The 26,246-nt window shown below is 40.9% G+C and overlaps 1 protein-coding gene across 4 annotated transcripts in view; it reads right to left on the reverse strand.

Moving 5' to 3' along the window:
* Positions 1 to 26,246, reverse strand: part of ctnnd2b (catenin (cadherin-associated protein), delta 2b) — a 221,209-nt gene that overhangs the window by 189,263 nt on the left and 5,700 nt on the right. The window contains exon 1 of one of the 4 annotated variants that reach the window (XM_042229113.1): positions 4,337 to 16,256. The exons of the other annotated variants lie outside the window; for them this stretch is intronic. The gene's annotated coding sequence lies outside the window, so the exon portion shown is untranslated. Of the gene's footprint in view, positions 1 to 4,336; positions 16,257 to 26,246 lie in introns of those variants that run through there. 4 annotated transcript variants of the gene reach the window in all.

The raw sequence follows: 26,246 nt of genomic DNA on the forward strand, positions 1-26,246 counted from the left end.
ATGGTGGCCTCAACAGAATCTGAAGGTCCTGTTTTTTACATTTTTATTTCTGTTTCTGTTGCACAAATCCTTAACAACATCTGAACTTTATCAACAATCTATCTGTCACTGGATTTCTTGCCTTTACCTCTCTTCAAAACATTGAGGTAAAGGTTAGTGTTCGAGCATTCGGTGGCAATCACAACTGAAAAACTTTATTAGGATCTCGGTCCCTCCAGGTAAACACAGAGAGCTCGGAGTTCAACTTCCTGAAATGCATATGTACACTGGCATTTCAAAAACATTATTTGTCTTTGCTATTTATCATGTTAACTACCACAGCACACCGATAATGTTAGCATAAAAAATCTTCCGATTACATTAGCAGCTAGCATGAATGAAACTGTAAGTATGAAAACCGTAAGTTCGGATTCAATAACAGAACACGCATCATTAATGTTAACAATGAAAGACATGAGTGACTACAGGGCATCCCAGCAGGGCTAAACTTCCAAGAAACAATATCAAAGAATCTAATCATTCTGCTGCTTATTTTCTCCTCACATTCATATAAAAAACAACTACTTTTGAATAACTAAGATGATTTTTGCCACTTTGTATATTAAAGGAGACCAATTGTGTTCATTTCTAAGTTCATGTTGTTATTTTAGGACTTATCTTGTAGAGTGGCTTCCCAAGCTGACTCTCTTTTGATTGGCTACCTCTCACAAACAGATGCTTTGAACAGCAGTGAGTTTCAAAGCCGTGTAGCTGAGATGAAACTATTACAGCTACCTGCTCAGTGTGAGTAGGCATATGCTCCCATATAGAAAGAGACATACTTATCCCAATGAACACCATTCTATATACACTCAGACTTTAACTCTTTAACCTCTCTCATTATCACTTTTTCTTCAGCTGGGAGCAAGCAATATGCTTAAATAAGAGTTTTCACACACACACACCATATGTCACTCTGTGATAGTGACTGTGTCATTACAGCTTAACCTCGGCACATTGAGTCAGTCTGTTGGGGACTGACTCAAGGGAAGGCAGCAAACATCTTGCTGCAACAGCACAAGCCTGATCTGTTCGCAGCAGTGTAACGTTTTAAGAGTGCACACTAAATAATCTTCCTTGCTGATGGTGACAGTATAGAGTTAAAGGATGTTCTTGACAGGCGGCACTGTCTCAGTCTTAGATAAGACAGGAAATACATATATCTGGCCGAGGTGGAGTTAAATCCCTGTGACAGCCAGCAGTTGGCTTAAGTTTTTATGCGTTCATTGATTGACTGTGATTTTTTTCTCTTTTTATTACAGCTGTTTCATTCTTTTGACAGCCGGCAGTGATAACATGTTTCATTTTCCTGATGGCTTCCAAAATAATCAGGAATCTTTCCATATCTGGATAGAGCAAAAGGCAATAAAAAAAAGACATATTTACAGTAATACTAATATTGTCTGGCTGACTCAACACAGCAGTTTAATGAATGACCCCAAATCTGAATTGGCAGGAAAATTGCTGCCTCTGTTCTCCTGGAAAAAGCCTCACAGATAATATGGGATTTATTCTAAAGCTGTCCAATACAGATTTATATCTTCCAAAGGGCAAAATGCCTATGCCTGATGTGATAAATGTCACCCATACTGACACACCTGTAGAGAATTATCACCTAACATTATAGCACTCTCTCAGCTTGACCAACCTTTATAGCATCTTTCAGCTCATTGTTTCTGGTTTCCAAAGACGCAGTTGGTTTCAGTCTCATTGCTCTCATCAGCCTGCCTTTCAGCAGCAGCAGGCATCTGTTTTTCACAGGAAAAAGCTCTGATGAAACCCTTCACAGCTTGCTCAGAACCAAATGTCAGGGAAAGGTAGCAACAAGATGGTGAACGCAGTGCAGAGTTTGGCAGCTAAAGAGCCAGAAAACCAAAGTGGAGCTAAAAAAGGAGTGAACATCACTGAGGATGAATGCTAATGTTGCTTCATGTTTAACAGTCCAAACAGTTTGGTCAGATTATACGGTGACAATATCTTAATATTGTATGTGTCTGGCTAACAGTTCACATAAAAGATATGGGGTTTAGGAATAACAAAAAGATGAGACATTTAATATCCTTACTATAACTATATTGTCATAAAAATAGGGTCACAAATTCATAACCAACCTTTCATGAACTTTGTGCTAAGAAAGAAGAGGAAGTGCCAGGGTTCAACTACTTTTTGTTTTTGTCTTAATCTTCCCATTCCTACTAACATAAATATATTGTAGACCACCCAACTCATCACAAGGACCAATTTTTCCACAAAATTCAATTTTATTTATACAGCACCAAATCACAACAACTGTCGCCTCAAGGCGCTTTATACTGTAAGGTAGACCCTACAATAATACATACAGAGAAAAAACCAACAATCATATGACCCCCTATGAGCAAGCACTTTGGCGACAGTGGGAAGGAAAAAAGGCAGGTGGGATGGTAGCTGCCTAAGCTGATGGGGCGGGAGGTATAGTCCCTTCTCCCCCATCACCAAGAGCTATTTTTAGAAGCCTTGGGTCCTGCTTCCACCTACCTGAACATTGTTGCAGACCTTACACACCGTTTCATGGAAATAATATTCAGCGGAATAATGCGCCTGCCACAAAGTAAAAATGGTTCAGGAACAATTTGAGGAGCACAACAATGAGTTCGAGGTGTTGATTTGGCCTCCATATTCCACAGATCTCAAACCAATCAAGCACCTGTGGGATGTGCTGGACAAACAAGTTGATCCATGAAGGCCCCACCAGGCAACTTACAAGACTTAAGGATCTGTTACTAACATCTTGGTGTGGATACCATAAGCCCACCTTCAGGCGTCTAGTCCATGCCTGGATGGGATAGAACTGTTTTGGAAGCAAAACGGGGGCCGACAGATTATTATGTAGTTGTTTATGGGGTGATTGTAAAAGCGCTCAGTAAACCACTAAGTTAAAAATGTAGTACAGTATACTATACAAATGCAAATGCAACAATACAACATAAAAAGAGGGTATACAGTGGAAGGTGTTCTTGTGCTCCTGTCTGGTTTCTGCACTGCTACATTCACTACTAATGTGACCAGTTGACTTTATATAACACACTGCTGACTGTGCATAGATTGCTTAGGATACCACCCAGAATGAGCAAATGCTCAAACGGCTAAAATACTTTCCTTACATTGGTTCCATACATCTGGCCACAAAGCAGCAATAAGGAGTAAGATGTCAGTCATGTCATTTTCAGAAGAAACCTGCTGGGTGCAGAGGTCATAACTTTGGAGCAACTGGGAATGAAAAACTGTAAATGCGCATTTTCACGTGGGAGTTACACTGTGATTCTGGCGTACAACGCTCAGCACAAAAACAAGTTCAAGCAACCAAGGACTGAGGCTCAGTGAGATTAGAGAGACTACATCCTTGTATCTGTATGCTTGAAGTGCACACAGTGCTATACTGTAAAACTTCACTTAGAGAGTCTATACCAGCAGCTGTTCGGCTAAGTATGATAGATTTACAAATAGAGATGTCTCCGTCAGTCCCCTGGAAATTTTTTTTATCCCATCTGAACAATTTTATTTGTTTCCTCTTTCTCTGAACATGGAAATAAAGCAGAAATAAATCCCCAAGTCATTTCCTCTCTTCTTATTTTCTCTCAGAATGTCTCTTAATCTCCAAATCTATTGCTTTTCACATACAGCGAGCTTGTGTTTGTGTTGTTATACTCGCGGGGACATTCTTTTGCTGAAAAGGGTTTGCATAGAGCCAAATTGAAATTAGAATGCTTTTAACGATCTTATTAAGTCATAATCCTACACGAGAGTCTGCATTTTTGAAGTTAAGACACCAAAACTGTTCAAAAATTAAGATCACACAGGCCTCATCTTTACTCATTATCTTGTCAAGTGAAGAAATCTTGAGGAAATCATTTCAAAACTACTCCCATATCAATGCAAATCTTCTTCACGGGGTATCCTGGAGGCGTGTGCTGATCCCAGGCTGGAGAGAGTCGAGGCTTATTGACGAATAAGAGTGTAATATTTCAGGAAAGTTCCGCCAAGGTTACCCTGTGAGTGTGAAAACCTGCTCATTTATTAGGAACTTGCTTATTTGAGTGATTTAATGCCAAAAGACTGAACGACTGTGAAACCCCCTGCAGTTCATCTAATCATCACTCACTAACTGGACTGCGCTCACTGAAGTGAGAGACAAATCATGTTGCAGAACCGCGAGGCATGACGCATCAGGAGCAGACTGACACAAATGAAATGAGCTTGAAACATCAATCCAGTCAACAGCACAAGCTTTCAAATGGTCAAAAGTATATTGACAGACCTCCTCCTTACGCCATTTAGTTCAAGATCGGCAACAGGACTCGATCCCATCCAGCACCACTAGCGTGAATTGTAACGCTCGTAATTATCAGCCTTGCTCAGCCGTGTTCCTCAATCTTGTGGAAGGATAAGTGGTTACGGTCACATCAGCAGATTATCATAGTGCGGGGGAAGGGGTTGGGGCGGCTTTGGAGGCGGAGGTTGATGGTGGTGGTGGTGGGAGACGGGGTCTGAGCGATCAGATTTAGGGGTAATGCCTTTCTGTTGGCACACTGTCCTTGTTGGAAAAACTTATGCAAAGACAGAAACAAGCTGCTTTTTTATTTTTTCCCCAAATAATATCAAATAAAGGACAGTTTTTATTTGCATCAAAAATTCAGCGGTCCTGCTTTATGTGACACATCCTTTGCCTAAACTCTTAGTTTAGGAGGCAAGTCATAAACTGCTTTAAAATGATTGGCTGCCAGTGTTGTCACTGGCAAGGTTACGGGACAGCAGCAGGGATCCACCTCAGGATAGCCTCAGGCAGGAGAGACTGAGAGACCTGAAACCATGTGGGCAGCAAAGCTGACCTAAACACACACACAGACACACACAAACACACACACACACAAATCGCTAATGTGCTCTTATTGACAAACACACATACTCGCACAGGGAGTATGCCAGCTTTCCCAGTACGTTCAATAAAATGCTGGAGTCACATTTAGAAACGCAAGCAGCCATGTTTCCACTGTAAAGTACATGACAGTGATTATATTCACTTTATGGAGATTTTCATACAAGGTTTTTTTAACAGGTAAAAAAAACAAAAAACAAAAACCAAGGCAAAAGACATAACACAACATGATCCTGTTTTATTCCCAGTCCATCCACTAATGTCATTTAACTGATGCTCTCCCACTGGTATCAGTATACAGTGTGCCTTCATGCTGTGGGTGGTAAATAAGTGGATGTCTCTCCTGTCTCAGCGTCTTTCCTCCTGCATGCAGAGTTTCACACATGCAGCCTGGTTATTGTCTGTGGCACACAGAGTGACCCAGCAAACTAAGTCTGGTAATTGCTCCAGGCATTTGAATGGTAAAAATGCTATTTTTACCATTCAAATTTTACAATATTCTGCTATTTCTGCTCTTTCCTGCTATGACTTTTGGTGCTTATAACTTCTATACTTTTTGAGATATTAAATTTTTTATGAAATTTTATGTCCCATTGAAATAAATGGACCGCATTATCAGTGTGGTCACTGATTTTGCTAGCCGGGGTGAGCTGTGTTTTAGCTTAATGAGATCAGCAGCCGTTCTCAGAGCGGGAGGTCAGGGTTCGAATCCCGCTTATGGCAACATTTTTTTTCAGTAAACAGTTAAACTCTTTTCAACACAAATTTCAGCTTCTTTACCCCCTTTTCAGCAGAGTTTTTGGCTTTTCACCTCTTTTCAGCAAAAATTTCTGCTTCTTCACCTGTTTTCAGCAGAATTTTGAGTTTCTTCACCTCCTTTCAGCACATAGTTTTACTTCTTCAGCTGTTTTCAGCAGATTACACAACAGGGCATTCACACAGCATTTTCACAGGAAATGCAACTTTTACTAGGTTAAAATATTTCCACTAAGTACTATTTTTCCTCTACGTTATTGCAGTTCTGCTAAGTAATTACATTTTTGCTAAGTTCTTATGCTTCTGCAAAGCTATTACAATTTGTGCAACTTTTCATCTTTTTCATCTATTTTCAGCAGACAACTTCAGCGTTACAGCATCCACACAGCATTTTCACAGGAAATGCACATTTTTCTAGTTATCTTTGTGTTTCTGTAACGATCCATCCAATCCAATTGGGGCATTTTTTTAAGCCACACCTTTCTTGTGATATATTTCACATAGGACAACTGGAGAGGCGAGAATCCGCTTCTTGTTGTAGCTGGTGAATAGTGCTGTATGAACCAAATACACTCAAACAATTTTCTAACAACTTTCCTGGTGGAACACTTCTTGCCTAACACTAACTTTTCCCTTAATGCACTTTCAACCAAATCTTCACCCTCTGATTTAATGATTACTTTAGAAGGACTTGCTTGTCAGAATCATTTTGTATGTACTGAGCACACTTCTTAGTAGTGCTCATGAAGACTTGCTTCTCATGACTCCAACATCATGTAGTCAGTTGTCTCCCTATAAATTATGCTACTCTAACGAACAGGCAAATGTGGGCAATTTAGAGCTTAAGATATTTAAACTTTTATGTACTCTAATGGTACTCTGCAAGGGCACAGCTTTGAATGTGCTACAGAGCTGAGAGTGTTTTAGCTTGAAAGAAAAAAAGAATATAGAATCACATTAATTTGAGTGAGATGTTGATCTTTTTGCCAGTTGTGAATACAGGAGGAGACTGAAAGAAATTAAAAAAAAAACACCAAAGTTTCCACCTCTTTCTGCACAGCTTCGCGCCCCAGGCGGTGGCCAAAAACTTAAAAAAGAACGGAAACAAACTGTTCACTGAAGGAGCAGCTCCGCATCTTCATAACAAAGTAGCCCTTGATTAATGCTACATCTCTGTCTCCAAACAACAAGCCAGAGCAACTATAAATACAATCAACACCATGAATTATACATAATTTCCACAGATCCTCAGGGTGAGCTATGTTCACGAGAGGCTCCATCACATGGTGTAATTACAGAGGTTACAACAGTGGTGATAAACATATTGCGAAAACAAATTAAAACTTGTGCTACCCTGTTCGCCACAAAAGAATCCAAAGCTGCCTGTGAAGGAGAATTCAGAAATGAAAGTTACTGACTGAGAGAGCCTTCAAAGCGAGCAGTGCTGGTCAACTGCAGCGTTTTGTAGAACCTGCCAGAGGCTTGTTACAACTAATCTTCAGAGGGTTTAGTCAGTACTGCAAGGTTATATTTGCAGAGTGGGGTCTACCGATCGTAAAACCACAGGTTCGGTTCCTGGGATGTTTCTCAGGCAACATTCCCAAGACACATCCCAGCAATAAAACAGACAGACTCTATCAAAATATGCCCAAGGAGCTCATCCAAACCTTTAATTCCAGCAAAGGGAAATCTTAAAACTATACCTTTCTATGCTTCCAACTCTGTGTGAAAGGTCAGCCCGTTCTCACTCCCGACGCGTAATATACCAACAATTTGTCACGTTTCGAGGCGTTCCATGGGAACGCGAAAGGTGACCTTCCTATGCTACGTGTCGGATTTTGGATGAAATCGAATAGAATGACGCTCCTGCAGTAACACACATTCCAGCCGTGTATTCCGGCCCTAACCCTAACCATAACCTTATCCCTAATCTTAACCACCACCTTAAATGCTTTCCAAAGTGATTTAAGTAGAATAAACGTACATGTGTAGATCATTCCAAACGGTTCTCATATTTCCTCATTGTCAACTCGTAATATAGGGACATGTTGGATGGCCGAAAGCGCAATATACCGACGATTTGTCACCTAGCATAAAATGTTACTCTGTGGGAGTGACAACGTGTTGGAAAGGTTTGGTCAAAGTCTTTTCTTTGACAGTATGACTGTGCCCCAGTGCACAAAGCAAGCTGAATGAGGTTGGGTTGGAAGAACTCGGCTGGCCTGACCTCAACTCTATAAAACACTTCTGGGAGGAACTAGAATGGACACTGCAAGCCAGACCCTTTGGTCCAACATCCAAATGCTCTTCTGGATGAATGGGAAAAAATTCTCAGCACATTCCAAAATCTTGTAGAGAGCCTTGCCAAAAGAGTGGAAGCTACTATAGCTGCAAAGAGGAGACCAACTTTTTTTTAAATACCTTGTGATCTAGAAAAAAATGTCATGAAAGCTCCTGTAGGTCTGATGTGTAGGTTGCCGAATATTTTTGTTCATATGGCGTATTAATATCTGCAAGTGTCTTGCATATTTGTTTCATCTAGAACATGCTGTTTTATGCTAAATTTAATTCTCAGAATCTCTTTAGTGAAGTGAGAGAATGCAAATCAACAATATCAACATTACCATTTGCACTAGATGAAAGGTAAGAGTATTAATAGTCAACAGTTAACTCTTGGAAACATAAATGTCTGCACAAAAATGCTTGGCCATTGCTGTGATATTTAATGTATAATTCCAGTATGTACACCAACCGATGAACCAAATAAAGGATTTAATGACTTGCTGATCCACAGCCTTCTGGTGCCATTAAAATGACCTATTTCATCTGCCATAATTGTGTAGAAGTGCAGCAACATATCACCATAAATGATCTTTTTTTTTAATGATGTCCAAGAAAATATTACTAATATTACTAAATTATTACTAAATTATATTGTGCCAACATTTAGGCAACAGAAGACAAGCGGATAAATTATTTACTGTTCCTTTAACTAATATAGTTAATGGTTTTTTTTGGATGGGGAGCTCAAAAATAAATAAATGCATAATTTATCAAAATAGTTAATTTTTAAATAATGGGATGATTTGCTATAATCTGTCATTTAAAAAATAGAAAAAGTAGTTCTTGCATTAAGTGAAAAATAAGCTTCATTTTTAAGAACAACTAGTCATTATTCAATCTAACAAAAAAGTCAGATTTTCTCACCTTAACATTTCTCTTAACAATATTTTCTTTAATGTTATAACACAATTCAAGTTGACCTTGAAGACCTTTGTGAATGTAAGCTAAATGACCCCACTGCAAAGGGTCATTTATCACACTTCATTCAAAACTTTATCACGTTCACAGAATGACACCGGTGCATGCAAACACTACCATAAACCTAACCTGCTTGGCAGAGGTAAAAAAAGGGTTATGAAAATGAAAAAGCTCAAACAAGGACACAAGTTGTCTGCTAAAGTTGTGAATTTCTACAGTATGCATTAGCATTCAAAGCATAAAGCACAATCCACTGCTACGCCTGCACGGTGTCTGCATACATAGAACATACATCTGAGGAAAGATAAGCTGACCATAGAGGAATTCATCCTTGGCAAAAGCATTCAGTACAAAGGCTTCCCATTGCTATTCTCAGCACTGCAAGCATCACCATTACCACCCCGGAGCACTACTAGCACACTGGCTAGTTACTATAGTGCCATGCATAATACATCAGCCTGACTTTGAAGGGCTTTTCTCTACAGATATGACATCACTGAAGAAATCGCTTATGGAAGGCAGCATCAAAGTTCCGCGGCCGCCTTCGGCTTCTGCCTCGGACCGTGGCTAAAGCTCAAGCCCAAGCGTGAGAGCGTTGGCATCAAACAGCCGAGATGACGGTTTAATGCGAGTTGGGGCACCTTGTGAAACACTGAAATGTCAAGAAGCAAATACCTCTTCAAAAACACTCGCAAGTATCATTTTAAGCTGCAAATGTGACCATTCTGGACAATTTTGGAGAGATAAGAATACTTGCTGCTTTCCTAATGGGTCATGCTTTCTGAGCATGACAAATCAAAGTCTTCCGGTTACTTTTATGGGATGCTCTGATGCCTCTTTGGCCTGACAGCACAGACATGTTATGCAATTTGAGAACAGAGCTATCGAAATCATCTTACATCAGGACCAACACAGCAGATGATGTCAAATGATGAGTCTTCATCCATTCAGCCATCCATTCATATTTGCAGCTGGCCTTATGACCCCCATTAAATTAGCATCAGCGGCGGTTTGCCACGGTTATTTTTAGTGCTTATCACCCACTACAAGAACTGAACCAATTCCACTTTCTTTTGATTCTTGCTTGCGAGTCTTCATCTAAACATAAAATAACATAAATGGAGAGATTCCCTAAGCTGCATGCCCACTTTCAGTGGGCTTCGTTTTGGCTTCTTTTCATCATTATCTCCAGCAGAACAGGACATGCTGTTGCATTCCCAGTAGCACTGATACATTTTTAGCAGTTTGTACAAAACAGTGCTGAGCTGCAGATGGGTTTGAATCGCCACAAAGCAACAACACAAAGCCACAACCGGCACTTCCCCCAAGCATCTGTTTAGCTTTGTGAGCTAAAAAAGAAAAGTGGATGCAGAGGCTTATTAAGCCACCTCGCACTACTGAGATGACACACGCGTTTCTGCTTCAGACTGGCCTGTCGTAGTCACTGCAGTGACATATGTGCCTTCTCAGTACTGGCTGGGATTCCTCTTTTTCCTCTTTAGCGAATGAAAAAATGATGCCACCTCTGCCCTGGAGTGTATATGGTGTGGCCAGTTTCTTCTCTTTCTCTCTTGCAGTACTATAAATAGTGGAGAGTGCTGCTGTCTCTCATATTTCATGTGTCACTGGCTCCCACAGTCACAAGTGAAGAATGCTCACCACATATATAAAACCTCTTCTTGCCTCCCTCTTCACTCGCTTGCACTACTTCACTCTCCTGATAATCATTCTCCTCGTTCCTCTCCGTGCTCAAAGACCAGGTCTGACTCACCTTTTTTCAAACAGCAAGGACTGCAAGAAAAAGTAAAGCATTTTGAATCACATTAAGCTTCCCATGATTTTTAAAAGAAAAGAATAATAGCAGTGACTTTACACTTCGTGTTTTAATTTGAATTTGTAAAACAAGCAAATGCTCAAAAGTCAGGGTAGTGCAGCACTCGCATGGAAACCCAAGGCAGCAGTGGTACAATTAAAGGCTGTATTAGAGGGTATGCACATACATAATTTGCTACCAATCAAAAGTTGGTGGTCATTTAGAAATGCCTTTTACTAGAAGGAAAACCTTAGATACAATTATGTTGTTTGCCAACCAGGGTGGTTTACCATAAGACTTGGATAGTGTAACTTGTGGATACTGCCTGAGCCGTGGTGCAAGTGGAGCACAGGCGAAGTTTGTTGTACCTGAGCTTTTTGTCGTTTTAATTTGTAGGGTTCTCATTTTGTTCATTCTGCTATTTTCAGCAACTGACAAACAAAATCTGTTAAAGGTGAGAAGCATGCCGTCTAGCTCTACTCCCATCAGTGACTAAAAAAAGAACAGAGGAAAAGATAAGCTAGTATATGTTGATTGTACCCACTTGACCCTCTAACTTCAATCAACCTTTAAGCTAGCTAAAAATAGGACTGTACTGTTGTTGAGATGCTGAAAAAGCTTGCCCACAAAAGGCTTTTTCACATCGGAGGCTACGATAAGGTTCCGTGAATTACCTAAAAGTTTTGTTGAGCTGGCCGTTGATGACATTTTTGGCAGGCGCTCATAGTCATCAGGTGTACGCCTGTGCGCCTGTTGCTTCTCATTCTACAGTTCTACAGGTTGTGTGAATATGTGTCACACTGTGCTGATGTCAAAGTTCAGCTGTGTTGAAGTTTGACTGGGGCACCTGTGAGTGCTCCCTGGTCAGCGGGCTTGTGCTCTGGTTTGTTCAACGCAGCGGGAAACCATCATTGTGCGGCATAAGCCATAGAAAAGAATGTGTTTCAGAGTGCAGTGCGGTGTATGCTGCTTCCTATATGAAAGGCAGCAGTCTTAAACCAACTTTAAAGTAAATATATCCATGTTGACTACTAAAAAATGGTTTTGGTCATAGCTAAATTCCTCATTCATGAGTATTGTATGGAGGGGGAATTTTTAGATAACGTAACCCATAAAGTTGTGTTAAAACTAGCAGCTTTGAGTAACAGGAAATTATCGTTGTTTTTCCCTTGATCAGCTTTTGATTATGGTTGGGGTTGTTTCACGCATCTTTTAATGCATAGCATGTAATTTAATATTGCATAGCTGTACCTTGCTAGTAGAGAAGGAAGCTAGTAACTTCCCAGTGTTAGCTAGTAACTTCCCAGCTTTACCCATTCACTGTTTTTTTTTGTTTGTTTGCTTTGTTTGGGGTTTTTTTTTTGGTAAAGCGAGTGATAGCTAAAGGGCCAAACCCCAGGCTGCAAACAATCGTATCAGTTGCTATGGCTACATTTTTTTTTTTATCAATGATGCTTTAGCTGTGGTGATTTGAAAAATGGAACCAAATCTGAATCTGCGAGTGTATTAACTCGCATACACTGACGACAAAACTCACACTTTTCACACATTTTTATGCCACATGTGCATTCCACACACACATACACGCACAGCTAAAAAGAATTCCATATCTGAGGTGGGGCCATTTTAATAAACCAGAGTGTTGCATCTGATGGGCTTTTCCTAAGGTTTATTATTTAAAAACACTTTACGGTTGAAATCATATTCTGATGTATTACAAGGCTATTGCATTTAATTTCCTTCCACTTACTTTAAATCAACATCTTTTATTTTTTTGTCCTGGTGTGACGTTCATCAAGACCTAATAGCAAGCTCTTTCCTTTTCAGTGTACCTATTTTTCTACTCTTCTAATAATAATTTCCTGTCCTGATTCACATATTATTTACTGCTTCCGAAGCATTTGTTGTGCTCATAGTTCTCATGGTAGAGTAAGTGCACGAGGGTGTTTTTCAGCCTAATTATAATGGTCATGTGGTGCAAGAAATTCATATTAATTACATTTTTTCTAGGCACAGAGTAGCCAGATGCCCCCACTTAATCTTGAACACAACAATCGACTCAAACAGCCCTGTGGAAGTTGCTGCTCAATGTAGAGAAAACACTGAATTATCTTTTAACCTCTCCTAAATGGGAAAACAATAATGTAGCTCTCTTTTTTTAACCTCGAGTGAGTGTTTGGCTTCAAAAGTAGGTTTTTATTGGGCTACTTTTTGTCACTGAAATCTGGCAACAGATGTACAAAATTCTGGCAACAGATGTGCTCAAATCTGGCAGCAGATTTAACAGAGCTCAGAGGGTGGACATATGAAATTATCTGCAACATGCTTTAATAATCTGTCAACAAAAGACCACTAAGCTCTAAACCAAGGCTAAGGTTTTAGTTTTTACAATAATATTAAATATCCATTTTATCCAGCCAGCTGCTCTGTCGTGGCTTACAAACTATAATCACATCATCTAAACTATTATGATGGTTTAAACTAGCAGTGAACCCCAAACATTTTCTATTCTCAGGAGAAATTCCATAATGTTGTAATCTACGACAGAATTACAAAAACTTCTATAATCCCAATGCCACTACAGGAGCATCTCCTCAATTATCTACCTATTTTTTTCCAGAGATAGAAAACCATTCACACCTTTGGTCTATTTAGAATCGCCATTATCCTAACCACAAGCATGCCTTTGGACTATGGGAGGAAGCTCGAGTACCTGTAGAGAACCTACACAGAGAACACGCAAACTCCACACAGAAAGGCCTCACATATGATTTCAACCCAAGGACCCTCTTGTTGTGAGGCTACATTGCTATCCACCACACCACCACGCCATCCCTCTCAGTGAATCTTTTTGGTTGTAATAACTTAATTAGCTTTAGGGACGGATCATGACTAAGAGGTTAACATAACGAACATGTGCTTAAAGTTATAATGTAACTTGGAGATTCTAACCCATCCAAGCATCCATATCTATTTATTCTGGAAGAGGCTATAAAAACTGAAAGAATCTGACAAGGGTCAGTGAGTTTGAGGATATATTAAACTTTTCTGTTGGTAAGACTGATGCTTTTACCACTGTTAGTCGGTGTTAGCTGTTATTAGCCATTTTTGGTGAAATGGTCTTTGAATATAACTTTGTTGGACTCTGATTGTGATGCTTTTTGAATAAACTCTCACGTGATGTGAGACTGTGAGAGTGTAATCAAACTTATTTTTAGAGGGAAAATGTGATTTTTAAGATGCTAAGTCCTAACATTAGCTAGCTCATTGTTAGCTTATAACCAACTATTGGTTGTTTAGCTAGTTCTTGTCAGCTGTCTGGACATGGACATGTCTGATCTACTGACGATAAGTAGTTGTGTCAATATTGGGAATAATATGTAAATGTGTTAGAACCGCGACTTCAGTTCAGTAGATGAGAAGGAAGAGGACTGACACGTTCCCAGATACTGTAGGGGATCACAATAGGAGGGGCTTCTAAAAACCTTAAACTTGACATTAAGTGGCCTGTTGCTCTATAACTTAATTTCCTCCTTACCTCCCATCATAATTGTTGCTCATGAGCAGAAGGTGGCACAAAAAATGTGAGTCTTACAAAACTGCGTAAAGGGAGTACAACTTCATGCTCCAACACTGTTTGGACACTGCACTGTTAGATCTTCGAAACTGAGGCTTTTTGAAGTTAGAGCTGGGAAAATTAATGCAAAAATATATACATATATATGTATAAATAAAATAAACACAGGGTTTAATAGTGGAAGCAGATAAACATGCAAAATGAAAGACCATGCAAACCTTTCAAGATTTAAAGGAAAACATTTTAAAAAAAGATCGAGTGAAACCGACTTTGAAGCCGCCCTGCTGTAGAACTAGAAGATGCAGACGTGTAAATTTTGAGAGGCCACAAAAGCTCAAAATTATAGCTGTGTCAAGATGAATGCCTCCTCTGTGAAACATTTCAAAACGCAATATATTTTGATTAACAAGTTGACTGAAATAAGTGGAGGGCATACATAGCCAGTAAAATAGGTGACGTCAGTCAGACGACCAGGGTCGGACACAAACACGTGGCTCTAATGTTCTAGTGCACCATGTCTCCTTTTGGAAGTAATTCTTTGACAATCAAATGTAATGAGTGTTTATATAAATGTAAGGAAGAGGCCATTGTTGTCTGATCAGTGTCTTAACTGTTAAGACAAGTTAATGGTGGATACTGCATTATTTCCCTGCCACAAATCAATGGAATTCATCAATTTTGCTCAAAGGCTAAGATAAGTAAGGACACACTGTCTTTTTGTTACTATAGCAGCTGAGAGGAGTACAAACGCGGAATTCCCAGCTCTAACTCACATATTGAAGCACATGGTGTGCAGTATGTTAGCCAGCTGAGCGAAAATCTCGGTGGGAATTGACCCTTAGCCAATAAACTGCAAAGTCTCTTCGTCTCTCAGTCAGACACAATACTTAGTCATTAGTGAGACGCTTAGCTCAACCTGACTAATCCCTATTAGTCAAACTTAAAAGGTCTGAGAAAAAATATTTCCTTGGAGTTGCAGTCAGGAGCACATTCTGGGTAGTAAGGAGCATAATGGTCTTATTTATTTTGTCTAGCAAACAGAGTGTCTGATAGCTGATTCACTTCATTTACATCTGTTTCCCAGTTGCAATGTCCTGTTTATTCTCTGTCTTCAAAGCTGTTTAAAATACTTCAGTCTCTGCTTTGTCTCAGATGTGCCGATGAAAATCTTTAAAAAGTCTGATCTGCATTCTAATCAGTTTCCAAATTCCCAAAGAGTCGGGGTTAAATATAACCTCGAACGTAAAGGAAAATATGATGATGGAAAAACATTACTGTTATTAAAATGTGAATTGGATTTTAGCTTACATATAGCTGGCTCATTCACTAAATGGTTGGCTAAGGTGGTCCTCTATTGATTGCTCCTGTGTGCTTCTCTGGCCAGGCTGATCAATGACAACACTCATTTCAGCCAATCCCAAATCCAGAGCACTGCACTAACAGCGCGGGTGTGGCCACGTGAGCTGGAGGGGTGGGGTGGGGAGGGACGACTTTCACGGGCACTGACTGGAAACAGCATTCTCATTATTTGCACTGCTTGTTTTGCATCTAAACCTCCCATAACAAGACCTTTACAGCTAATTACCCCTCTTAATGTTTCCAGCAAAATAAAAATAATATCCAGAGGGGGGAAAAACACAATTGTATTACAATTTTGTCTTCATTTTGGTTGTTCGGTGTAAGCGTACCAAGCCATTCATTAATGGCAATGACTGATAGATCAGTAAACCTGATGACTCACGTTATGTTCAATTGTCAGCTGTCTGGAGACATGAGGGTCGGGCCTCTAATCCGCTGACAATAAGTTATATCTGGCGTATGTGGTTGCTCTCTTATGACATAAGATAAGATAAGATAAGATAAGATAAGATAAGATAAGATAAGATAAGATAAGATAAGATAAGATAAGATAAGACTTTATTGATCCCACAACGGGGAAATTTTTGCGTCACCTCAGCTCAGGTACAGATATCAGAAGGAAATACAAAAATACAAATAAGTACGATCAATGAAAAAAAGTAAGATAATACACTATATACAATGGTAGCATACACAGTATGTGATTATGGATATAGTTGGAAATATGGAAGACATAAACTATATAGCTTGATATAGCTATTGTACCACTACTATTCCATATATAAACAGACATACATAAACATGATGCCATCTTGGGCACTATAATAAAGATGGCAGGGCAACATGGAGGCTTCCACAAACCAATACATGCTTTTATGTATTTGTAATGGATTAACTCTTAAGTTTATGAGTATTAGAATCTGTGTATATTTAAGAGTTCAATGTGCTTATTCTGTTAAACAACCGCATGCACACACAAAATAAACTTGTTGCACTGTTGTACATGGGTTGTAGATGGAGTGGTCTCAGTGGCACTGGACTCGTGCACTTTGGAAGACCTGCGCAGAGACTGACAACTCGGTGACGTCGAAGCGCAGAGGTGGGCAGTCAAGTCTTGCACGTTGACGTAAGGAACCCTTGCTACAGTTTTGCCTGTCTGCTAAAGGAAAGCAGCGTTGCAAAAAGAGTAACCAGTTTTTCTCAGTAATCATGTTTTCAAAACTGCTGAAAGCTGAAACAGTAACTGACAATAATAACATTACATTAACACAATGCAGCTTGACAGCCAAAAACTTATTATGCCAGCCTCCAGGTGCTTGCTTGAAGCAGAGGTGAGGTAACTTTACTCTTTTCTACTTCACATCCACATTTCAAACTTGTAATCACAAAAACGATGACTCAAGTGACATCCCTTTGGGCAATTTATCAGTCTTTGTGCTTCCCAAGGGCTTCACCGTAGACAGTAGATACATAGCCCTTAAGCAACAATGAACATTTTCTGAAATAGTTCAGTGTTTGGGAACAACTGGGAGTAGCAGTAGCAAATATACTGGGAATGCATGTAACAATTGCAAGTCGGCTCACAGAGAGAACACGGTTGCAACAGCAACCTGTGTAATGCTGTTGTGTCTTTGTAAAATACTATTTTTAAATATCGTTTGGGACAAACTGGTGGCTGTCTGACCGTGCATTTAAGCATTGTCAGTCCACCACCCATCCTCTCCAAATAGCTGTGCACTGCATTATCTGAGCTACCCCACAACTGTTCATTATGGATGCACTTGTGTGTGAATAAAATGGTTTTTTCCTATGAGCATAAGCCACAGGTACGAGCCACACACATCACAAAGATACCCAGTCTTTCTAGAACGCGATGAGGGTTCAGCTGAAGTGTGGCCTACATATGCAGTTTTCTTTGTGCTACATTTGGCCTTGCCTAACAGTGTTGGGTCAGCCTGCAACTCAACCACGTGTCCGTTTCATAAAGGCCAGATGGGCATTGTGACATTTGAGGTCATGTCTGGCCTACAGAACATTTGCCAATACCGTGCCTGTCATGGTAAAAGTAGCCCAGATTAGGCCCAAATGTATCCACTATCTGGGATTAACTCTGGATACAGAGAAAAATGCTACTACGGCTAGGTTGGAGCTTTTCCAACCTCACTACTTTAAAGAACAGAGTAGATCTATCAACATGGAGGTCCACACTGCTGCCTCAAATCTTTGGTTTGCAGCTGCCTGAATGGGACGCCGAAGTGCTGAGCAAACCTTTAAGATAAAGAGGAGATTAGTGACTGTCAGGGCGCTGGCTGGATGTGAGTACAGTGAATGAAGAGGCATTAAAGCCAGACAAAGCAGCACCCAACTGGCCAGACGCCACTTCCTCTACCACACGTGTACACACACACAGACACACACACACACACACTCTTAGAAAACTGCAGGCAAGCAACTGCTGGCAAAGGGTTCGAAATTAATGAGCACTCGGGGCACCAAAATGCCCTTTAAAGTTTAAAAAATGCTTAGGACATAAAAACTGTCAGAAAGAGAACAGATAACACTGCCCTCCATTTTTGAAGAACTCCTTTGCTTTTCATCCTCGGCGCATTTAATTGGTGGTGTGGTCATTTTTTTATGGCATTTAATAGCCACTTAAGGGGATTTTTTTTCCTTTGCAGCACATCGAAAGCGTTATCGGTCACAAAATAATCAAGGACACAGCCTGAAGCGAGAGCATGCACTGACACCGTGCAGTCTGTAACAGACCCCACACAAACCACACTGTCAGCAAAAAATGAAACTAAGCAATGGAGGAGTGGAAGGTGGAGTGGTTGGGACAACCTACAGTGTTTATTCACCAACAAAAGCCATTAGGAGCACACAAAAAAAGTAACAATAAGAAAAAAAGGGGGGGCAGGAACATCCTCTGTAACAGCACTGATTTAACACGTGAAAAGTCAGTATGCATATATCCTCTGCCGCTTCCAAAGAACCCAGGTGGTGGAGTAAAGCAGAGTGAGAACTGCTCTCAACAGGGTGATAAGTGTTGAATGGGTGTTTGACCACAATGTGTCATTTTTTAAATTATTAATATTTTTAGCTTTACAGCTCCAAAAGCTTTGCATGCTTTCTCCCGGCAGCATTAAAGATAGAAAGCTCATTCGTAATTATGTAAGGCCCACTTACTCGTAAGAGTGAGAACAAAGAGCGCCTGTCAGGCTGCAGTCGACGGTCCTTCAACGCCCACCGAGTCAAAAAAACACAACAACACACACATGCAAAGAAGCGAGGGCACGCAATCTAAATCTAAATTACATGTGGGTAAACACGAGACAAGAGCTGCTTCCTTTGTTGGGACAATAGAGCATCACTGCCTTTATGTGTGTGAGTGTGCAGTGGAGGGTAAACAGAGGGCAGAATATGAGCATGCAATAATTTAACCCCCCCCCCCCGCGAAGAAAAAATTGAAATGAAATGGACATCGACTGGGAAGACAAGTTTACTTCTTTTGTTTTCTGCAGTCAGAAACCCTGACGCCCGGTTCAAAATCAAGTGATGATGCGTTATTTACTAAATCTTCCATGCAATATAACGTAATAGCATTTTTCTGTGATGCAGCAAATTCAAACTAGAACAAACTATGATAATTTCTTTAAATAGGTTGACTGTAAATGTGGAATATCACTTGTTAGCTGTTGTGCATTTGGTTGGGACTTGAATTAGCACAAAAATGAGCCTGATATCAGACAGAATTCTCAATCTTTTTCTCAGCTAGTTACACACTGACTCCAGCCTAACCAGGGAGGGGAATCAGAATCAGAATCAGAATCAGAAAGACTCGGGCATTAGGTTCTCCCTAAACAATGATTAGATGCTAATGTTTCTTTCTGAATACTGTCCACACTGATGCATCCCATTATCTTTTGGGGGTATTTTTCCATAAGGGGGAGCAGAGCAGTGGAAAACCAGGTCCTGTTCTTTCATCTGTTGTTCATTAGGCTTGGTGGTGTCAAAAACAAGTGAACACTCATAACTATTGGGTCTCTATATTTAATACCTTTTCAGAGATACATAACGTTACATTTGATCCTTCTGCTCTAATGGCTATCTTTGGAGTGATACCTCAAAACGTCACTTTCTCAAAATACGATTACTTTTGTGTGGACACAGTCGCCCCTGCTAAGACGGTACGGTGTTATCCTAATAACAAACCGTGGGTAACACAGGAAGTCAAAGCTGTCCTCAACATGAAGAAGAAGGCTTTCAGGAGCAAAGTGAAGGAGGAGATGAAAGCAGCACAGCGGGAGGTGAAACGCTGCCTGAGGGAAGCAAAGGACACCTACAGGAGGAAGGTGGAGCAGAAGTTGGAGAGGAACAATATGAGGGAGGTCTGGAATGGTGTGAAAACCATCACAGGCCACAACACCAAGAAAAGCACAGTGGGGGGGACTGTGGAGAAGGCAAACGAACTCAACAACTTCTTCAACAGGTTTGACCAGCCCACAACCCCCCACCCTCACCCTCACCTTCACTACAGAGTCCAATCCCCACTCTCCTACCTCCCTCGCTTCCCCCCCTTCCTGACACCATGACACCCCCCTCCTCCAATCCCTCTCTCAGCAGCAAGACATCTCCCCCCCTCCCCTCCTCCCAAACATCTCCCAGTGTCACAGTGGATCAGGTCAGGAGACAACTGAGGAAGCTTCGCCCCAGAAAGGCAGCAGGCCCAGACAAGGTGTGTCCTAGGATGCTAAAGGCGTGTGCTGCTGAACTTGGGGAGCCGCTACAACGAGTCTTCAACCTCAGTCTGCGACTGGGGAGAGTGCCCGCCCTATGGAAGACATCCTGCATCGTCCCGGTCCCCAAAAAGAACCGGCCCAATGAGCTGAATGACTTCCGACCGGTGGCACTGACGTCACATCTTATGAAGACTCTAGAGCGGCTCTTCCTCAACCTCCTCCGACCACAGGTACAACATGCCCAGGACCCACTACAGTTTGCATACAAGGCGGGTGTCGGAGTGGAGGATGCCATCCTGTACCTCCTACACAGAGCCCACTCACACCTGGATGGGGGAAAAGGCACGGTCAGGATCCTGTTTCTTGACTTTTCCAGTGCCTTTAATACCATCCGGCCCTGTATGCTTCAGGAAAAACTGAACAGGATGGAGGTGGACCCCTGCCTGGTCGCTTGGATCTCCGACTACCTCACCGACAGACCACAGTACGTCAGGCTGAAGGACATCACGTCTGACACAGTGGTCAGCAGCACAGGAGCACCACAGGGAACTGTGCTGTCCCCTCTTCTCTTCACCCTGTACACCTCTGACTTCTGCTACAACTCTGAATTATGCCACATTCAGAAGTTTGCAGACGACACAGCCATCATGGGGTGTATCTGGGATGATCAGGAAGAGGAGTACAGAAGTCTGGTGAGGAACTTTGTCGCATGGAGTCACACAAACCACCTGCAACTCAACACCTCAAAGACTAAGGAACTGGTTGTGGACTTCGGGAGGTCTAGAGCAGGTCCACTGCCGGTTCAGATAGAGGGGGAGGAGGTGGAGGTGGTCAACAAGTACAAGTACCTCGGGCTGTGGGTGGACAATAAACTGGACTGGTCATGCAACACAGAGCACCTGTATAAAAAAGCCCAAAGCCGACTGTACTTCCTCAGGAGGCTGAGGTCTTTTAACATCTGCAGGAAGCTCCTGAGGATGTTTTACCAGTCGGTGGTTGCTGGAGTACTTTTCTATGCTGTGGTGTGCTGGGGGAGCAGCACAGCAAAGAAGGACTCATCCAGGCTGGAGAAACTGATCAGGAGGGCTAGCTCTGTGGTCGGCATGAAGCTGGACACTCTGGTGACAGTGGCAGAGAAAAGGACATTAAAGAAACTGATGGACATTATGGACAATGCCAGGCATCCTCTGCACACGGCCATTAACAACCAGAAGAGTCTGTTCAGTGACAGGTTGCTTCTCCCAAAGACAAGAACTAACAGACTTAAAAACTCCTTTGTCCCACACGCCATCAGACTGTTTAACTCCTCTCTGGAGGGGAGAGGGAGGGGAAACAGGAGGACAAAGGAGGGGGGAACAACTAAGCTGTAGTGCCTCTTCACCTCACTGTGCAATACTTTGTGCAATACTTTTGTAAATAGTCAACAGTGCAATAGACTCCAATACTTGAAATGTGCAATTCACTTGTATTTTTATTTTTTATTCCTATTTATTCTATTTATCCCCTTCGTATATTTTATTTATATTGTCTCTGTATTTATATATGTGTGTGTGTGTGTGTGTGTGTGTGTGTGTGTGTGTGTGTGTGTGTGTGTGTATATATATATAATATTCTGTAACTCTGTAACTTCTGTCGGTGCTGTGCTTTTTTGGAAATCGAATTTCCCAGAGGAACCCACCCGAGGGATTAATAAAGTTCTATCTAATCTAATCTAATCTAATCTAATCGAGTTCTATTGCCTTTGCTTCACTCATTAAGGCACCTTGTACTTTTAGGATGGAAACAGGAAGCTCCTCCCACACATGAACAGTGGCTTGCTCATGAGGTTTTTGCATTTGGTAAAGATGAGATATACACTGGCAGGTTCAACCACCAAATTTCTTAAGGCGTGGCAGCCATTTCTAACATACATGGAAATATTTAAAATGTTTTTAAAATTTAAAAACCACCTTATCTGATTCCAAATCTCTATATCACTATTGTGGTTAACTGTACACTGAGTTTCCCTTATACATTTTATTTTTATATTTGTGTTTTGCTTTGTTTTGTTTTTTGTTTGTTTTTCTTCTCCTCTCTTTCTGTTATCTTTTGGGGTATTGTAAATACTGAACAGCAAAGTATTGTATATTCAAAGTTTTGTATTAACATGCTGTTGTAACTTAAAATAATTTTTTTATTTAAAAAAAAAGAAAAAAAATTGAACACTAACCTGTCACGGTCACAAATTAAGGATGCTTGAAGGCAGGTTCACAATACCATTAATCCCACCTTTGGTGCTCATTGGACTGCGTTTTACTTCAAATGTATTGGAACTAACTATGAATGAACTAACAAGGTAAGAGCCTTCTGTTCACTCTACTACAGGCTGAACAGAAGTCTTTTCTAATCTCACTGTTAAAACAACCATTTCAAAGTCCACAACCATTATGATAAATATTTTTTAGCATTGTTAAACATATTGCCAAAAAGTACATTTCACACGCAACATAAAACAGCAAAGTCCAGGGGGGCAACTCTCCCACCCACCTACTCACTGTCTCCCTCACACACTCCAAGCTAATTGGGAGTCGCCCCTCGCTGACCTCCCCTCACGCACAAAAAGAGTCATCGCCATGACAGCAGAGTCTTGCTCATTATCCCCAACAAGGGTCTGCCTTGTTAGAGCACAAACTGCCATGCAGTACCTGGCTGACATCACAGAAAAACCCGAGTCCATGTTGCCACAGCAACCACAACTCGGCAACCACGATTTGCCGGCGTTTTACTCCGTGGGGGATTGATTGGGTGAGCAATGCAGTGAAAGGTGGATTAGGAGTATTATTGTTTCCCTCGGTGCAGAGGGAAATACAAGGTCTGAGCTTTGCCAGACACAAAGAGAACGGTGGACCCGTTGAAACAATGATGAGAGCACTGGCCCCAACTTGGCTTAACACAGAGATGAAAGATGCCTCTCATTTATCCATTACTCATTAATTTGCTAATGTGCTGCAGTGATTAAAAAGTAGTGCGATGGCCTTCTGGCTGAGCAGGCTGCGGCTTACTCCATGTGGTTACTAAATTGAACTAAATGTCATTGTTTAACTGAGCACATATTCACAGCCATGGTTGCTTTTTCTCTAAAATGTCTTTTCAGTTCACAACCAGATGGGAGCCACAGCAAATGTAGGTGCAAAGCAATTTTGCTAGGAGACTTTTGCAGCTGAAACACTCGACCATCAGGTAAAATGAACAAAACTCAGGTGAAAGAATGACGCATTTGACAAACAGCCATTACCCTCTTCATGTAGCGACTGTTCTGCTCCTCTCCCCTCTTAAAGCAGAGGAGAAGAGAAAACCACTCAGTACCTAAGACAGGAGAGCAAAGTGCAGCTGTTATTTGCCATCATCCATTAGCGAACCAGTCCAACCCATGAGTGAAAGCTGCAAAGAGAGGATATGGTTGGTAGTCGTTCAGTTAAACGCCCAAGCTGTGCTGCAGGTGCTCACACGGTGTCCAAACAGCAAATGTCAACAGCGGCACTGCAAATTTCCGTGAGTGTTTCCATTTAGATACACTCAAAGTTGAGTTCTTCACTCACTAATCTGGGTTCTCGTCCTTGTAAATACAGGTAAATTCAAAGGAGACCTTCACAATGTCGCATTTTTAAACCTCAGCCTTAACACTTTGGTCAGTGGGATGTTGTGTGTGTTCAAATATTTGAATTAAATAAAAAAAAAGCTGAAAGCATTAACTTAAATGTGGGCTGTGACATACTTAAATCGAAAACCCTAAGAGTGATTCCCAGGCATGAGTGATAGTATAAAAGTCTGGACAGAAGATTTTTTTAGAAATATTTCACTGTCTTGTGAAAGTTCACTAAAATGCGTGGGTGTGAATGAGATTTCTGAGAACTTAATGACTTATCCAGTACTGGAAACTGGTGATAAATACATAATAGATAGATAAATGAGCTGAATATTTGGAAAAGTTAAGGCAAAGGACTGGCACAAGAGAAGCCTATCACCTGCAAATGTGTGTGGATATGAGAATTTAACTGACGAGATGTCATTAAATATCTCTGTAAAGAAGATCAGGTCAGTATTAAAGGTCATGCTAAAAACAACCAAAAAACTACAAAGAGACATATAATTTGTAACATTTTCTTGAAGGATTTTTCAATTTCAATTAAATTTTATTTCTACAGCGCCTACAGACTCTACAGACCCTACAATAATACATACAGAGAAAAACCAAACAATCATATGACCCCCTATGAGCGAAGAACTTTAGGGACAGTGGGGAGGAAAAACTCCCTTTTAACAGGAAGAAACCTCCGGCAGAACCACGCTCAGGGAGGGGCGGGGCCATCTGCTGCGACTGGTTGGTGTGAGAGGGGTTTTTATCTCACTGTACATGAATTTCTTTCACTTTCCCCTGAGAACACAAAGTCATAGTGGCAATCGTTGATGTTTGATATATTTGTTAACTTTGTTAAATAATTCTTCGTTTCTTTTTTTTTTTTATTGCTTTAGTTTCATTTGTTCTTTAACCAGGTTTTACAAAATGCTGCCCATGGTGTTGGCACCTTGTCCTGCTTCTTGCATCTCCTGCTGTGTTTCTGCTCTGAGTGGTTCACACAATAAAGAGGTTGTTGACCAGGCAACCTATCTCTCCATCTACACACTGATGGTGGGAGGGGGAGCCTGCTGTGTGATATGAATCAGATACTGCCATGATTGGAATACAATGACCTGGCAACACAATCTCTCTCTCTCTCCTCTCTCTCTGTGTCCATGTCTCTCTCTTTTTCAGAACAAGGTTATCAACAGAGATTATCTGGTTAGGACAATGGATGTAGATAGTGAAGACTTTACCTACAATTCATAGCTCAGTTTTCCCTGTATGCCAATTTTACATCATGTTATTACTGTAATGATGGCTATGAAATTAATAGCCAGAGGAAGAGAGCTGCCCTGTGGTATGGACATGATAATGCACAAGTGAGATATTTTGCCTTTGTTGACAATTAGTCACTATAATAATTACATAATAATGTCAAGAATCTGCAGAGGACATTAGTATTTTATCTGTAAATCTTACATAATATCACTATAGAGGCAAGAGAAATGATAATATAGTAATGCACCTGCAAAAGTAGGTCATACGATGTTTTATTCTAATGAATTATTTGTCAAAAGCCTATATGCTATTATATAGTGTATGTATAATATGTCTAATAAAAATTGAAGACCTTTTTTTCTCTGTAATTTCATCACTGAAGGGGCAGCTGTGGCTCTGGTGGTAGAGCGGGTCCTTTTCCATTTGGAAGGTCGGTGGATTGATCCCTGAGCCCCCCAGCCCACATGCCTTCTTGCACAAGTGCGTATGCAACTGTGAGAAAGTGTTTAGGCATAGATAAAAACACTGTGTGATTTGCGGTAGAAAGTGCTTTGAGTGCTCAATTGAGTAGAAAGGCACTATATAAGAACCAATCCACATCCCATACTTTATGTTGAGCTCTGGACAAGTCAAATTTTGAATGAATTGCCTCAGAATGCTGTGAATACTCACACTTTAAAGTGCTGAGTGTCACCGAATAAGGACCAGTCTAATAAGTCTATTTAGGTTACGCAATGTTTTAACTTAGATCTCGCTTTTGTGACTGTCACCACCTATAACAGCATGCTAATACCTGGGAACAGAAACAGCTTTAGTGAAGGTCACAAATGATCTTCTTATGGCCTCTGACAGTGGACTCATCTCTGTGCTTGTCCTGCTAGACCTTAGTGCAGCATTCGATACTGTCG

This window comes from Haplochromis burtoni, unplaced genomic scaffold (genome assembly GCF_018398535.1).
Source record: "Haplochromis burtoni strain Fernald_Lab_line unplaced genomic scaffold, NCSU_Asbu1 Contig_380, whole genome shotgun sequence".
NCBI lineage: Eukaryota > Metazoa > Chordata > Actinopteri > Cichliformes > Cichlidae > Haplochromis > Haplochromis burtoni.